This window comes from Giraffa tippelskirchi, chromosome 13 (assembly GCF_054371585.1).
Source record: "Giraffa tippelskirchi isolate mGirTip1 chromosome 13, T2T-mGirTip1v1.2.pri, whole genome shotgun sequence".
Lineage (NCBI taxonomy): Eukaryota > Metazoa > Chordata > Mammalia > Artiodactyla > Giraffidae > Giraffa > Giraffa tippelskirchi.
In genome coordinates, this window is record NC_137287.1 from 90,653,945 (window position 1) to 90,667,964 (window position 14,020).

The window sequence follows — 14,020 nt, forward strand, 5'->3', positions numbered from 1 at the left end:
GACATGCAAATGTCCTCAAAGACTGTACGGGTAGAGCCTGGAGCTGCCAATTGGAACATCACACATCTTTTCTCTTCTTTTCTTTTAAAGCACATTGTCAGTTTTCTAGTTCTTCAAGAACCCTTCAATGAGGTCAGGTTGTGCTGAAAATAACATACTGGAGATATATCTGGGCTGAATGTCAGTAAATTTGGGTGAGTTAGCTTTTGTGTGTGTGTGGGGAAATGGAGAAGTTGAATCACTCACTGCACATCAGAACTTTCTGAAAATCCCCTTTATTTTTTTTAAGTTCTATTTATTTCTGGCTGTGCTGGGTCTTTGTTGCTGTGTGCAGGCTTTCTCTAGTTGTGGCAAGCAGGGGCTACTCTCTAGTTGCAGTACGTGGGCTTCTCACTGCAGTGGCTTCTATTGTTGCGGAGCATGGGTTCCAGGGTGAATGGGCTTCAGTAGTATGCAGGCTCAGTAGTTATGGTTAGTGGGCTCTAGAGCACAGGCTCCATAGTTGTGGTGCATGGGCTTGTTTGCTTCGTGCACATAGAATCTTCCCAGACCAGGGATTGAACCCATGTTCCCTGCACTGGCAGGTGGACTCCTTACCACTGGAGCACCTGGGAAGTTCAGTAGAGGGAACAATGTCAGTAGTAGTATTTGGTTTAGGGGTTAGCCCTATAGATGCGAATGTGAACTGGAAATTTTCATCCAAGGTGGGTGGCCTGGGGGTGGGGGTTGGTGTACAGGGGCAGATAATACTTGGCTGTTCAACCAATGTGATTGGATAGGTAGTGGATAAATATTATATATGTAATAATTCAGTAGAATAATTTAACTATTATTTTGCAAAGTGTGAACTTTGGATCTTGATTCATACAAATAAACTATTATAATTATTTATGAGATGATTAGGGCAATTTGAGCACTGGTGGAATATTTCATGACATTCCATTAGCAAATGCAGACGAGTGACAGGTGTTTGAGGGTTCATGATGATGTTCTCGCTGAGGTTTTCTGAGGAAGTGTCCTCTAAACTCAGACCTCAAGGATGAGGGGAGCTGGCAGGCACAGACTGAGGCGATAGGTTGAGATGTGAGGTGTTGGGTGGATAAGTCTTCCAGGAAGAGGAAAGTACCCAGGCACAGGCTTGAAGGTGAAAGAAAGTCCTTGGGACTGAAAGCAGCTCAATGTGATTACCTCAGAGTTTGGCAACAGAAGAGGCTGGGAGGTAGAATTGAGGGGTCAGAAGGCAGTGATAAGAGCCTCGACATTTTCTTTAGAGAATAGAAGCCACCGAGCAAGGGAATTCCTGACTAAATTCAGAGTTTAGAAAATCTGCACACAGTCTTGAATGTCCCAAGGGAATCCCAGGTTTAGAAGGTCTTTTCTGAGTGCTCCAGCCCTCCTCTTTCTGAGCTATGTAATCTGTGTTCCTTATTCTTTGCTATTGCTTCATGCATTACAGGTTTCTGTGGTGGCTAAATCAAAAGTTCCATGCTGACATGAGGGAGGGGTTGCTTTCTTTTTGCCACAGGCTGAACTGTGTTCCCTGAAAGTTTCTATGTTGAAGCCTGAACTCCTGATGTGATTGTGTTTGGAGATGGGGCTTTTGGAGGTAACTAAGGTTAAGTGAGGTCATAAGGATGGAGTCCTTGCCTAATAGAATTGATGACCTTCTAAGAAGTGGAAGAGAGAGAGGTCACTCTTTCTCCACGTGCTAACACTGATGGAAGGCCATGTGAGGATACAGCAAAATGGCACCCAGAAGAGACCCCTCTCTAAAACTATATCATTCTGGTACCCTGATCTCAGGCTTCTAACCTCTACAACTATGACAAGATAAACTTCTGTGGTTTAAGCCACACAGCTTAGGGTGTTTTGTTACAGCAGCCCAAGCAGACTAAGACATTCTTCCAGGCCGTGCTCCATCCAGTAATCCTGGGCTGGGACAACCCTTAGAGATTTCCAAATCTCTCAACCCTCTGATCTTGATCAATCATTAAAGATCATCAATGTTATATTCCCATCATCATCACAGTTTCATATCTTTATATCCAAGTACTTTCTCACCATTATGAAGCCAAGAGAGTGTGTAAAGAGATCGTTTTACTGCAGCAATAAATATGTATAATAATCTGATGTTAACATAATCACCCATCTCTCCAGTTTATTCTGCGAAGACACATCTTAGGTCTGTTTGGTTTTCCTTACTTGAAAACTCTCAATCATTACATCAGTATGCAATTGCTAACTCCCAAGTTTGGGCAAGCTGCATGTGGTATTTTGGGCATGTGTTTATAAGAAGATAGCCTTTGTTTTATGCTGATAGAGCAATGTTATCTTCTTCTGGCTGCCTTTCATAGGCAAGGCAACTGTTCAAAAAAAATTGCTTGGCAAATGCAAATTGTTCTGAACAAATTTTGCAAATTTGGACATGATGCTTAAGTTGACTTTTAATTTCCTACACAACAGACTATTGAAGTATGTTTCTTTGCAAAGTCTCTAAGCCCAAGACTCTAACTAGTCTTTCAAGAAAGCAAGGAGAAGTACCAGCTTCTCTGGCAAGATCTCAGGGGAACTAGGAGCCCTGTTGCTGCCAAAGTGTTGTCTCACCACTTTTGTCTGTGCCAGAACCACCTTCAGTTGTCCTTTTCTCTGGATACTATATCTTCTCTAACTTCTGTCTAATAATATGATTTTGTGTTCATATTTGTGAATCTGTATGAATTTGTCTCATGAGAATCAAACTCAAGAAGTATCAACTTTATATTCCATTTTTTCTTACTTATTATTATTGGCTGCACTGCACAGCATGTCGGATCTTAGTTCCCTGACCAGGGATCAAACCTGTGCCCCCTGCATTGGAAGGCAGAGTCTTAACCATTGGATTACCAGGGAAGTACTTCAACTTGCATTATATTCTTAAATGAAACTAAATCTGGCTCTATCTCCACTGGCTTTAGTAGTGAAGAAATCCAATCCCAGACTTTGGGTGAAAAACTTCTTCCACCCCATCAAGTATCTTGCCTTTTGATCTGGAAGAAATGGAGTTGCCCTTTCATCCTCCTTCATTTCCTCCCCTCATTTGGGTGAAAGCTCTTTGCCAAAGCCCCTGAGGAGCAGCCAGGATCCCAAACTCTTTGCGTACTTGCAGCCAACCTATTCAGAGGCCCTATCTCTTCAGATCTGAAAACAGTTCCTACCAGGTTTCAGGAGAACTAACATCCTCCATCCCAAGCCCACCCCTTGTCCTCATGCAATATACCTCTACCCTTCAACAAAGAGTTTAACAGTTACCATAATCAAGGTATGGAACATTTCTACCACCCCAAAATGTTCTGACGTGTTCCCTTCCCTGACTCTAAGTCTCAATAAACTACTGATTGATTTTCTGTCTAGGATATATCATGCTATCAACTCACCTGTTGATCCACATTTAGGTTGTTTCCAATTTTTAGTGCTTGTGAATAATGTTTATAACATTTTTATACAGGTTTTTATGTGAACACATGTCTTTGATTAGACGTTTAGGAGTGAAATTAGGGATTGTGGATCATACTATAGGTATATGTCTCACTATAGTGAGTTTTTGTTTAACTATAAAAAACTGCCAAACTATTCTCTAAAATGGCTGTACCATTTTTTTTCTGAATAGCAAATAGTTTATTAGTAAATATGTGGTTCCAGTGACAATAATAAACTCACTTGAACAGAAGACAATAATCAAATCAAAAGAACAAATGCTTGCTAATCATCAGAAAATCTGTGACCATTAGGCCTGTCACATAGAAATCCAAAATCACTCAGAGGCCAAATCTAAAGAAGATATGTCCACTTATTAGTCCATATGAAACAAGTCCATAGTACCTGAAATCTGTAACTGTAGATTATCACCTTCTAACCAAACATGACCTGTTGGCACAAAACAATGTCTTTTAAAGAAATCTACTGGACTACTGGTGAGAATTTTGTCTTCTTCAAAACCAATTACTGTTTTACAAATATCTGATTTTGGATCACTTGGGCTTTTTGCAATCACAATGTCATCTCTTTGGATACCATAAAAATGTCGACTAAGACTTTCTGCAAAGACAATACCTGAATTTTGAGTTGTAGGCTCCACTGATGGTCCAAAACACATGACAACACTACCAACATATTCAAAAGCACCATGGGCTATACAGCCACACTAAATAGTATAGCTAACAAGCCAAAACATCTTTCACAGAACAGCACAAAGCATATTTCTGTGTAGACTCTGCAACCATTGACGGTAGGTATTTTCAACAAAGCATTCAGTTTTTAGTGTAGTTGCAGGGCTTCCAAGAAAAAACATCTAAAGCATGCTTCAAAGCATATACAAGTTATCTATGATTTCAGGATTCCTGGACCTTGCAGAAGTCTACCTGGCTGTACCATTTTGTGATCCTACCAGCAAGATAAGAAAGTTTCAGCTGGTTCACATCCTTGCAAAAATTAACATTGTTAACTCTTGTATTCTTAGTCATTCTAGTAAGTGTGTATTACGTAAAATTTAAATATATCTCTATTCTAAATATACATGGAAATAACTCTATATAACAATACTAATGCCTCTGAGAGGGATATTGCTTAGTTTAAGATGATACTGAGGAATCTCCACACTCTTCTCCATAGTGGCTGTACTAGTTTGCATTCCCACCAACAGTGTAAGAGGGTTCCCTTTTCTCCACACCCTCTCCAGCATTTATTGCTTGTAGACTTTTGGATAGCAGCCATTCTGACTGGTGTGAAATGATACCTCATTGTGGTTTTGATTTGCATTTCTCTAATAATGAGTGATGTTGAGCATCTTTTCATGTGTTTGTTAGCCATCTGTATGTCTTCTTTGGAGAAATGTCTGTTTAGTTCTTTGACCCATTTTTTGATTGGGTCGTTTATTTTTCGGGAATTCAGCTGCAGAAGTTGCTTACACTGTTGGTGGGAATGCAAACTAGTACAGCCACTATGGAGAAGAGTGTGGAGATTCCTTAAAAAACTGGGAATAGAACTGCCATATGACCCAGCAATCCCACTGCTGGGCATATACACCGAGGAAACCAGAATTGAAAGAGACGCGTGTACCCCAATGTTCATCGCAGCACTGTTTACAATAGCCAGGACATGGAAGCAACCTAGATGTCCATCAGCAGATGAATGGATAAGGAAGCTGTGGTACATATACACAATGGAATATTACTCAGCCATTAAAAAAATACATTTGAATCGGTTCTACTGAGATGGATGAAACTGGAGCCCATTATACAGAGTGAAGTAAGCCAGAAAGAAAAACACCAATACAGTATACTAATGCATATATATGGAATTTGAAAGATGGTAACGATAACCCTATATGCGAGACAGAATAAGAGACACAGATGCATGGAACAATTTTATGGACTCTGAGGGAGAAGGTGAGGGTGGGACGTTCTGGGAGAATGGCATTGAGACATGTGTATTGTCATATGTGAAAGAGAGCACCATTCCATGTTCGATGCATGTGACAAGGGCTCAGGGCCGGGGCAATGGGATGATCCAGAAGGATGGGATGGGGAGGGAGGTGGGTGGGGGGTCCGGGAAGGGGAACACATGTAAACCCATGGCTGATTCATGTCAATGTATGGCAAAAACTATTACAATATTGTAAAGTAATTAGCCCCCAACTAAAATAAATAAATTTATAAAAAAAAAAAAAAAAAAAAAAGATGATACTGAGGCAGGAGGTAGCCATCTCCCCTGCCCCATGTAGATACTCCAAAATGAGACTAGCAGGACAATCAAGGCAGAAGGCTAAGCTGTGCCCGGATAGGAGATAAGAGACCACATATCTCTCATTCTTGAAGTCAGGAGAACTCAACTGCACATGGGCAGAAAGGTTCCTTGGAGCTCAAAAGGGAAGTGATGCTAAGTGATGCTAACTATCCATAGGCCTCTTTGGTAGAATCCATCTTGGCTAAGAGATGTGTGGGCACACATGGGAAGATGTTGAGTTATACCAAATATGAACTCTGAACCAGGGAACTCAAAATGATTGGCCAAAGGACACCTGGAAAAAATGCTCCTTATAAGTGATTCCAGTTACAATGAGGGCACAACTCTGCAACTCTCTCTTTGAGTCTGCCTATGTGTCTATCCACATATACTATACTTTTTTCCTCCTAATAAACACTTGACTTGTTTCAGTACTTTTCATCTTTGTGGGAATTCTTTTTCTGCAAATCCGAAGAGTCAGGGTCTTGTCACTGACCATTGGTCTAGGTGGCTAGGATTCAGTGCTCTCACCACTGCTACCCAATCCTCAGTCTCTGGCCAGGAACTGAGGCTCTGCTTCAAGCCCCTGCAAGCCAAGGCCACCCAAGATCAATATCAGCTCTAGTTGTGGTGTGAGGGCTTCTCATCACAGTGGCTTTACTTGTTGTGGACCTTGGGCTCTAGGGAGCTCAGGCTTCAGTAGTTGAGGCAAGTGGGCTCAGTAGTTGTGACTTCTCGCCTCTACAACACAGGTTCAATAGTTGTGGTGCAGGGGCTTCGTTGCTCCTCAGCATGTGGGATCTTCCTGCACCAGGGATTGAACCTGTGTCTCCTGCACCGGCAAGCAGATTCTTTACCATGAGCCACCAGGGAAGCCCCAAGGCAGACTCTTTTCAGACATGGGAAACCATTTCAAAGGGATTCTTTGTTGGGAATTTGAGGAAACCATTAGAGATCATTAAGATGAGAACTAGTGGGTAGCAAAATCTGGAGAAAAATGTTGTTTATTCTTATTACTTTTGGAGTTACTGTATTTATTAGACCTACTGCTAGGTCTTATTGTTGAATGTGTTAATATTACAAGCAACAAATATGGTATTTTATCACACACTTGTTTTCTTAATATTTTCCTTTCTTCTACTGTAAGTGAATTCTACTGTAAAAGTAGGTTTTTCCCCCCCTTATTTTATGCTTTTTAAAAATGGCATTCTGAGAAGGAGCCTATAGGCTTCATTAGATAGCAACAATCTATAAAAATTTCCAGTGCATGGGCCCATCCCTAGAGATTCTAATTGAACTTGGGTGACACCAGGAAATCTGTATATTTGCTTATACCTGCTGTCATGCAAGGGTGAAACCTTTTGGGGTTAACACCTGTCATACAAGGGATAGGGGCCAATTCTAAAATGTCATACAGAATGGGTAAATGTGATATTGTGATTTATAATAAATATATATGGTAGAACCACTTTGGAGACAGTATGGAGGTTCCTTAAGAAACTAAAAATAGGATACATGTATACGTCTGGCTGAGTCCCTTCATTGTGAACCTGAATCTATCACAACGTTGTTAGTCATCTGTACCCCAATACAAAATAAAACGTTTAAAAGAAAACTAAAAATAAAACTACCATATCACCTAGCAATCCCACTCCTGGGTATATATCTGTAGAAAATCATAATTTGAAAAGATGCATGCACCCCAGTGTTCATTGTAGCACTATTAATAGCCAAGACATAGAAGCCACCTAAATATCCATTGACAGAGGAATGGATAAAGAAGATGTGGTACATAAATGCAACGAAATATTATTCAGCCATAAAAAAGAATGAAGTAATGCCATTTGCGGCAACAAGAATGGACCTTGAGATAATCACACTAAGTGAAGTAAGCCAGACAGAGACAAGTACCATATGATGTCGCTCATACGTGGAATCTAATTTTTAAAAAATGATACTTGCAAAACAGAAACAGACTAATAGATACTAAAAACAAACCTATGGACACCAGAGGGGAAATATGGTGGAGAGGGGTAAATCAGGAGTTTAAGATTAACAAATGTACACTATTTACGAGACAAATAACCAACAAGGACCTATGGTATATCACCAGGCACTCTATTCAATATTCTGTGATAACCTACATGAGAAAAAATCTAAGCAAGAGTGAATATATGTATATGTATAACTGGATCACTTTGCTGTAGACCCAAAGCTAACACAATATTATAAATCAACTCTACTCCAATAGAATTCTTTTAAAAAATTTATACATATGGGTATATATATATATGTGTGTGTGTGTGTGTGTGTGTGTGTGTGTATATTTTGTATATATATATTTGTATGTACATATGTATATATTTAGTCTTCATCTCTGTTTCTGGCACAGGCTCCTAAAACTCTTGGATTTTCCAAAGTGATAAGAGTGACAAAGGTGCATTTTGTTATGTTGATGAGGTAATTTTCAGACTGAACCAAGGATGGGGGCCGGTTGCTAGTGAAACCAACCATGATTGGCAGGTTGGAACTTTGAGTTAAACCTTCCTGACCTCTGGGCGGAGCGGGGGAGAAGCTGGAGGTTGACTCAGTCACCAGTCATCTGTGTAATGAAGCTCCATAAAAACCCGAAAGAATGGAGAGGTTTAGGAAATCTTCCAGGTTGGTGAATACGTGGCGACTGGGGAACATGGCTCTCTCAGAGAGGGCATATAACTTTGAGCCTTTTCTCCATGCTATGACCTATACATTTCTTCTGTTTGGCTATTCCTGAGGTGTATCCTTTTATAATAATCCAATGATCTGGTAAGTAAAATGTTTCTCTGAGTTCCATGAGCCACTCTAGCAAACCAAACCTGAAGAGGGGGTCCTGGCTATCTCTGACTTCTATACAGTCAGCCAGAAATACAGGTGATAACCTAGCCTGAACTCGGAGAGGGAAAGTAGTCTTGCAGGACTGCACTCTTCACCTGTCAGAATGAGTTGAATTGTAGGTACCCAGCTCATGTCTGGAGCAGTGCTTGTTCATGGTATGACCCTATACTCTGCCTCTCTGACCCTGAATCAGAATTGGTGGCAGAACCCAAATCATTAAAGAAGCAGCTTGATTAGGGAAAGGAAAAACTAGTAAAGGGGAAAGTAGGCATCCCCACCCCTTTTCATACCTCAAGGAAGGTATGCCAAGATCAGGGCCCTGGTGGATATGCTATGAGTTCTATTCTAGTGGAAAAACTTCCCACCCTCTTATGGCACACACTGACGCCAAATAGTCTAAATTGGAGATGTCAGCTGTTGAATGAAGTTGTCTGGGAATGCCAAACACTTTGCAGTGAGGGGAGTAGGGACCTTGTAGTAGGAGGGTTATTGCATTCTCCTCATGGCCAAATATCCTGGTCCAAATGCACCAGAGCTCCTACACTGTGTCCAGTTGCTGTCCTGGTTCTGGCAGATTGCTCCTTGATTTAATGAGAATCTGAAGATCATACTTCTGTCTTCCTCATCCTGGTTTTGTAGATTTTGCCTTTTCACAATAAAGACAATAAGATAAACACACTGCGTGATGTAGTAAAATATGTCCAACCCTTTGCAGGACAAGTGACAACCCTAAAAGGAACCATCTGGCAACATAGCTGATTATCAACAGGCAGCCAGGAGAGAGACATCCAGGAAAGCATGGAGCCCAGGCAGCATTTAATGATCATTTGGGTCCAACTCCTACGTTTTACTAATAATATACTTTGAGAATCCAGATTCTCAAAGGCTTATCGTTCATTTTCCATTTTGAGAGGCAGTTTAGCAGCAAGAAGATAGGGCCAAGACTCTGAGCCCAGAGAATTTTGTCTCTGAGAGCTTTCAAGGCTTGAAGGACTCCTTTGGAATTTTGAGAACATATTCCAAACACATTTTCTTTTGGCTGTTTGTGACCTGATATCGTGTACAGCATGGATCAGTTCATTAGCATCCCATTAACTACCCATTTTACTTGCTGATGATTCTGTGGGTCAGCCTTTGAGTTGGGTGGTCCTGATGCTCTCATCTGGGGTCACTGTGGTAAGTGGAATAATGTCCCTCCTCCAAAGATGTTGATGCTCTAATCCCTGATATTAGGTCTGGGTATGGTCAAAGGGACTTTGTAGATGGAATTAAGTTTATGGACCTTTGGCTAAGAAGATTATCTTTGGTTGTCTGGATGGGTCCAATGTAGTCACATGGGCACTTAAAAGTGTAAGAAGAAGGCAGAAGAGTTAGAGAGATGTAATGGGAGAAGAGATGGGAGAGATTTGAAGTATCAGAGGGACTTGGCCCATCACTGCTGGCTTTGAATATTGAGGAAAGGGTTCATGAGCCAAGGAGTATAGAAACAGCCCTCACTAACAGGCAGCAAACAGGGGACCTCAATCCCACAACTGCAAGAGACTGAATTCTGCCAACAGTCTGAATAAGCAAAGAAAAAGATTCTCCCCTAAAACCTCCAAAAAGGAATGCAGCCCTGCTGACAGCTTGGTTTTAGCCTGGTGAGATCTATGTTGGAGTTCCAGAACTGTGAGGTGATAAATGCACATTGTTTTAAGCTGGCAAGGTGGTGTTAACTTGTTCTATAGCAATAGAAAACCAGTACGGTCACTCACATTGCTGCAATCAGGCAGACAGGCTGGATAAACTGAGCAGCTCATTTGCATGTCTGGTGGTCAGTGCCAGCTATTGACTGGATCACTTTCTTCATGGTCTCTTATGCTTGAGGAGTTGAGGCTGGCCTACTTCACCTGGAAAGAAAGTGAGAGCAGTAGCTACAAGGGTGCTTAAGGCTTTGCTCAGAACTCCCCACAATATCATTCTTGCCGTATTTTATTTTATTATTTACTATTGTTACTATTATTATTTTGGCTGTGCTGGGTCTTCGTTGCTGCCCACAGACTTTCTCTATTTGCAGCAAGTAGGGGCTCTTCTCTTGTTGTGGAGCACAGGATCTAGGGCGAGAGGGCTCAGTAGATGTCCCTGCCACATTTTATTGATCACAGCAAGTGAAAAGGCCTGTCCAGATTCAAAAGGGTAGAGAAATTATTTCCACTCTTTAATAGGAAGAAATGTAAAGGCATATTGGGAAAGGGCAGGTAAAGCTTGAAAAGTAGGAATCTGTGACCATTTTTCACAATCTGCTAGACAGGAGACTCTTGTGCAACAACATTCTGTAAGGGGGATCTCTTATGTTGCCATCCTGTTGGCATTAGGGGGTGCAGCTGGAAACAGTAAACATACACACTTCTCATTCTAAGGAGAGCTGTCAACCTCTGGAGTTGGAGGCTTCCCCCTGGTGAGTGGTGTTGGAAGGAAGTGGCTTAGTGGGGAATGGAGTGGAGAAGGGGTGCATTTCCCCATCCCTAAATCAGATGATTGGGGAGGCTCCAAAGGAATTGCTTAAACAAAGTGATGATTTGCAGGAAGAAGAGATAAACATCTTAATCCTGGCTGCCTACATTATAAATCCGGAGAGGCGACTGATGATGGGAGCTCATCCATTTGTTAACTATATATTTCTTGGGCACTGTAATGATTAATTTTATGTCAAATCGAGTGAGTCATGGGGTGCCCAGATACTTAGTTAAATATTATTCTGGGTGTGTCTGTGAGGCTGTTTCTGGATGAAATAGCATCTGAATTGGTAGTGAAGCAGACTGCCAACCCTAATTTTGATGGGGCTCATCTAATCCTCGCCTAATGAGCTTCCCTGGTAGCTCAGTTGGTAAAGACAGACCTGTGCTCGATCCCAGAGTTGGGAAGATCCCCTGGAGAAGGAAATGGCAACCGACTCCAGTATTTTCGCCTGGAAAATCCTAGGAGCAGAGGAGCCTGGCAGGCTACAGTCCATGGTCGCAAGAGTCAGACATGACTTAGCAACTGGTTTTCTTTCCTCTCTGTCTAATCCACTGAAGGTCTGAAGAAAACAAAGAGAGTAGGAAGAATTTGCTGTCACTCTGCCTGATGGTCCTTGAGCTAGGACCCTGGTCTTCTTTAGCTTCTTTTATAAAAAACTTAATTAATTAATCTATTTTTGGCTGTGCTGGGTCTCTGTTGATGCGCAGGTCTTTCTCTAGTTGTGGTGAGCAGGGGCTACTCTCTAGTTGCCGTGTGTAGGCCTCTCATTCTGCTGGCTTCTCTTGTTGCGGAACATGGACCCTAGGGCAGGTAGCCTTCAGTAGTTGCGGCTCACAGGCCCTAAAGTACAGGCTCAGTAATTGTGGCACATGGGCCTAGTTGCCCCAAGATATGTGGAATACCCCTGCATTGGCAGGCGGATTCTTAACAGATCTCTCACCTAATCTACACATACCTTGGGTTTCCCAGCCTCCAGAACTGTGAGAAATAAAATTTTTGTTGTTTTTAATCCTCCCAGTCTAGGATAGTTTGTTATGGCAGCCTAAATGGGCTAAGATATATATGTCCTAGTATATATATCATAATTTATATATATATATATATACATGAATAAAATTGATATTTTTCACAGTGCAGGAGCTAGGGGCCTAGACCCTTTCCTCAGTCAAAAATTCAGATATAACTTTACAGTGAGTGCTCTGTATCTGTGGTTCTACATCTATGGATTCAACCAACCATGGAGGGTGGATCGTGTAGTACTGTGATACATATTTAGTGAAAGAAATTCATATATAAATGGATTTGTGCAGTTCAAATTCAAGGATCAACTGTATATATAATTGAGTTTACTTCTCTGGAGAACCCTGACTAATACAGGTTCTTACTGTGCATCATATTTTGTGTTAAGTTCTGGGGATTCAGCAGTAAATAAAATGGGCAATAATTCATGGAGCTTACATTCTACTGGGGAAAACAAACAAACGAAAAAATCTACAGCAAGACAAATGTATGGAAAAATGCTAGAGAAAAGTTAAGGGTAAACAGCAAAAGCAGGGGAAAGGAGAGGCTGACATTTTAGATAATGAAGTCCAGATAGGACTCATTGCCAGGTTGAAATTTGCGAAGACATTTGGATATTTGTGACTCTTGAGACAGTTGACATATGTCCCCTGGAATATGGGGTGCTCATGAACTTAGAGATTGGCAGTGATTCCTAAATGCTCTCACTTTGAATCAGGGAGGCCCTGATGACGCAGTCTCTACCAGGTGGGCAGGGACCACACTGTAGTGTGCCTCAAGAGGACAGGAGTGGAGCCTTTTCCTCACCTTGTTTCTCAGCCTGAGGGCATGAGCAAGAACCTCAAGGGATCCCCAGTCTTTTTTTATGAAGGAGCACAGGGTAGAGTAGAAACTGATGTCAAGAGGCTGCCCTGGTTGTCTAGCAAGGAGATGTTTCACCCTGTAGAGGGCCTGCAGCCTGGGGCTGGCAGAGGCTGAGGGGACACAAGACTGCCACCGCCTGAAGGGATCTTCAGTGGAAAACGTTCTAGATGATGTTATGCAGCACTCCAAAAGCACCACATGCACCATCTCCGCAGAGCCTACCGACTATGTGGGGGTCACCAGCTGAGGGAGTCCTCCTAGGAGGCCAGTCATAGGAGAAGGCCAGAGGGCAGAGCCTCATCTTCTCATGGGAAGAGTTCAGGGTGGGGAGGGGAAGAATCCTGGAACATGGATTTCCAACTTTCTAAGAGGGTGAGTCTAACTTCCTGATGATCTTCTGTGTTATCCCATTGTTTGGAGGTATGTAACAAGTTATTTAAGGTAGTTTATGAGAAAGAGGAGAATTTATGATACTTATATTGGCTTAACTCACAGACCAGGAAGCAGATGTAGGAGGGCTTTAGGAAGGAAGGGAGCCTGGAACAGGGACCCCTCTCTCATCTCTGATTCTCTTGTCCATTCTCTTCTCTCTCTCCATCACTCTATCTCCCTTCCTCCCTTCAACCCTTTCTCTCCCTGAAGCCTGACTTTCTCTGCTTCTCCTATCCATCACTGCACTATGATCCTGCAAATCTCCTTAGTTCACATGAGGGAGCCCCCAGCTTCCTGTAGACAATTGGCATGTTCTCTCTCCCAATAAAAGATTCCAGGGAGAAAGGATGTGATCAGATCAGCACAGGCAGAAACCCAGCTTGGGTTCAGCCAGCTATAGCCAGATGTTGGGAATGTGCTATATGATCATTGCTGCAGCCTTCCCATAGATGCAGACCAGAAGACAAGGATGTGCATGCAAGAAGTTTATTTGGGATATGATCCCAGGAAGCACCTGTAGGCAAGCAGGAAAGTGACACAGGGAAAGGAAGGAAGCCATAGATATGTTATT

The 14,020-nt window shown here is 42.0% G+C and overlaps 1 long non-coding RNA gene and 1 pseudogene across 1 annotated transcript in view; one reads left to right on the forward strand and one right to left on the reverse strand.

The window, feature by feature from the left end:
• The window catches only part of LOC145532092 (uncharacterized), a 49,194-nt gene that overhangs the window by 1,272 nt on the left and 33,902 nt on the right, over positions 1 to 14,020 (forward strand). The gene's annotated exons all lie outside the window — the stretch shown is intronic.
• Positions 3,739 to 4,234, reverse strand: LOC145532090 (mitochondrial inner membrane protease subunit 1 pseudogene; annotated as a pseudogene).